Source organism: Capsicum annuum, chromosome 5, assembly GCF_002878395.1.
Source record: "Capsicum annuum cultivar UCD-10X-F1 chromosome 5, UCD10Xv1.1, whole genome shotgun sequence".
NCBI classification, from domain to species: domain Eukaryota; kingdom Viridiplantae; phylum Streptophyta; class Magnoliopsida; order Solanales; family Solanaceae; genus Capsicum; species Capsicum annuum.
The window spans coordinates 20,984,393-20,988,435 of NC_061115.1; positions in this window are offsets into that span (position 1 = coordinate 20,984,393).

Consider the following 4,043-nt stretch of genomic DNA (forward strand, 5'->3'; position numbering starts at 1 on the left):
TTTTTTGGGTGTGCAGGGTGTTTTTTTTGGGTTAGAATAGGTATAACTTGAGAAGGAAGATAACATTTTAGTCCAGTAATTATGGCAAACTCCTTCCAACCAAAACAAATAGGCATGCTACAGTAATTTATCCACACCTTATCCATCTTATCTTTGTTTTCATACATAAACCTACGCTTGAGAAGTTCATATACCATTTTCATTTGGAAACAAGCATTGTTGTCCTCCGGCAAATCAAGATATTTCTCAAAGTAGCTGTCCCTGAAATAAGCATCCAATTTTTGTTCTCGAAGTATTTTTCTGAAGGCGTCAAAAGATTTTTCCATGGCTGACTTAACCACGAAATCACCCATTAAATCTGTGGCACCATCGTACTACATTCTCACAGGATAACGATCAATGTTGAAGGCTTTGACCAGCTCTTTGGTGGAAGGGCTATTAGCATCTGCATCATCTCTTTTGAAACATTCCTCCTCTCTGTGTTCATCATATTCTGCTCCCGATTGAGATAACGCTTGTAAAGTAAGCTTATGGAGTGGTGGATGTAGCCTAGCTGCTTCACTTGTTCCTTTACTTGAACTTAATTCGATTTCTGTTCTTTGGGAACCATATTATCTAAAATTAACAAGAACATAAAATAATATATTATTGTTAATTAATACATCGTTAAAAAAGGATAACAGTAAATCAAATAAGCAAAACAGTAAAATAACAGTTAGAACAGATCATCGATCTGTTGCACCAGGAAGTATATCTGTTGCAGCATATAACCAAATTATTGCAGTGAATGAATAATCTGTTGTAATAATACAAAACATATCACTCATCTTTTAAGACAGATGAATGGTCTATTCAACAGATCACACAACTGTTGTGACATCATCTGTTGCAACATATGAGTAATTTGTTAGAACAGTTAAATAATTCATAGCAATAGCTGAGTAATCTATTGTGACAATACAAAATATATCACTCATCTATTGAGAAAGATGAATGGTCTGTGCAACGGGTCACACATTTGTTGCAACACATGAGTGATCTATTGGAACGGTTATCAACGATCAATATTGTTTAGATTTCTTCCAACATATGGTCGTCTATCACGGTAGATGAATGATCAGTTGGAAAAATCAAGTCTTGGACTTTGCCTATAGGAAGAGTTGATAGGATTTTATCTAGCAGGAGGTTCATTTGTTGCATCATATCATTAATCTAATGGTTCTTCCATTGTACCATATGGTTAATTAGTTGCATCAGATTTTTTTATCTAATGCTTAATCTGTTGTAATATATGGTAAAGCTGTTGCATCAGATATCTAATCTGTTGCATCAAATTATTAATTTATTGTATCAAAATTGTAATCTGATGGTTCCTCTGGTGCATCGAATGGTTGATCTGTTGCATCATATGATAAATCTGTAGCATCAAATGGTTAATATATTACACCAGATAGGTAATCTGTCAGAAAAAATAATAGCACGATTTTGTTAAACAAAAAATAGCAATTTCACCATTTTTACCAAGAACAAGAACAGAACAAATCAAACCAAATTGTCCTTTTATTTTTATAAAAACAAACAATAAAAATCAAACTTCAAAAAAATGCAACAAACAACAAAATATCATAATTCACTTCGAAAAGAGAAGAGAAAAAATACCAGAAATTAGGTTTTTATTCAAACCGCATTCCAAATTAGTGCAACAAATATTGAAATTGTTAACCAATACTATAAGATAAGTTGGCTCAAGTTCCTCATTTTCTTCAAAACTAAAAAGGCCATTAATTTTTATCTGTGAAAGAAGAAAAGGAAAAATGAAGAATTCAAAGCTGTTGTGGCCGAAGAGCAAGGCTGTCACGTCGATTGAAGTCGAAAAGGAACTCGAAGCTCAACTATTTGCAGTCGGATATTGAAGTCGCCGAGGATTAAAATGAGAAATTTATAGAACAGTTGGTTAGGAGAGAGTTGAGAGAAGCTGTCGGGAGAGGGATGAGAGACAGGTTGATTGAATTGAAGAGAGAAACTCAAAGTTCAACTATTTGTTGTCGGGGATTGAAGAGAAAAATTTTGCAGAACTGTTGGTTGGGAGAGAGTTGAGAGAAGCTGTCGAGAGAGAGGAGGGAGTAGTTGATTTGGATTGAAGAGGGGTGTGGGTTGGGTTGATTTGTATTTTTGAAAAGATTAGAAAGTTTTGAAAATATTAATCAAGTCCACAATTAACTTGATCAAGTTTCCTAACAATGTTTGACCCTATCTGTTGGTCAATGTCACCAATCCTTCATTCAAGACTTAAAAGACACCTTTCCTTCAATTTGCTCAAGTATCTTCTTTATGATATCGAAGAGCCAACGTACAAGACACCAGTCAGGAACTCATATTCTAATAGAAACATCAGGTATATCGATTTCTATTAAATATATACAACTATTTTTTTTCCAAATATATATAAATTTCTTTCCATATCTTTTTGGAGTCCTTAATTTCTTTCCATATATTGTAGGAGCTTTTAATTTAATTAAATAATAAATTAAAAATAATAAAAAGGCGATTTTGTTTAAAGGGGGATATTTTAATTAAGGACAAAAAGTTCAAATCACTTTTCTAGTATATATATACTAGTTTAGGTGTACGGGCCTCGCGCGTGTATCTCACTTTATTGAGTTCAAACGTTACACTAAATAAGATATTTATTTAAATAATAAATATGAATACAATAATTAACTTCAACATCTTTTGGAGAATTTATTTAATTAAACCTAATCTTTACCAAAAAAATTGTTAAGCCGATCGAACATTCATCTACCACCTGTAAACTATAACAAAATAATATGATAGTAGAGATATCAAAATAATACAACTAAATTTAACCTTTATACAAAAATATTCTCAAAACAGAGATATAAATACAATACAATTAAATCTAACCGTTATTTATTTCTCAAAGCCGACTGACATTCATCTATCACCTGTAAACTACAATAAAATAGTATTATAGTGGTCACAAAACTTCAATTTCAATGAAAATAATTCATGTCTGAGCAAAAAAAAATGACCCTTAAGAATGACTTGAATGAAAACAAAGAATATATATATATATATATGTACATATATATACATACACGTTAGAAATGACCTTTGCCTCTGTTAAAAGGGTCTCGCGGATAATATTATGTTGACAAAGATAGTGAAAAAGTTAAGGGTTAGAAAACTAAGCATCCACCAATCTAGACATGCAACTGTATCAAGTTAGATGAGCATCAATCATATTTTTTCAATAAGTAGATCGATTTCTAATCTAGTTTAACGTGCATCTCAATAATTATAGAAGTATTTCCTTAATAGAGTCCTATTTTAGGAGTATTTTTCTATTCTATTTTAGGAGTATTTTTCTAATTGATCAGTACAAAGAAAAATATTAACTGATTCTTCTACCATATATTTTAGGAGTCTAATATACTTTAGGAGTCTAGTTAATAAAATAAAAATAATTAAATAATAAATTGAATAAAATAGTGAAAAGACAGTTTTGTCTAAAGAAAGGTCTTTTAATGAAGGGCAAAAAGTTTAAATCACTTTTCTAAAGATCTTCGCACTTTTAATATATTATAGATTATAGATATAGATATAGATTATAGATTATAGATTATAAATATAAATTATAGATATAGATATAGATAGAAGTGCTTGTCCTAATTTAATTAGAGAAGGATTGTATAGAAACAATTTTTTGGGGGGTTGAATACAGGACCAAACGTATACCTACTTGATATAGAATAGAAGGATTTTTGCCATTTATATTAGAGAAAGAAGGATTTTGCCGTTTTAGTCATGTATAATATGTATTATAGACTTTGCAAAATAACTATATAATATAGGATTGTCCAAATTTAATTAGAGAAGGATTATTATGTGAATTTGCCATTTTTGAATTCAACAATGGACGTGAATAAGTAATATAGGATTGTCCAAATTTAATTAGAGAAGGATTCTCCCATTGTATAGTATTTTCAAAATAATTGGGTTCAAATTTTAAAGATAAATAT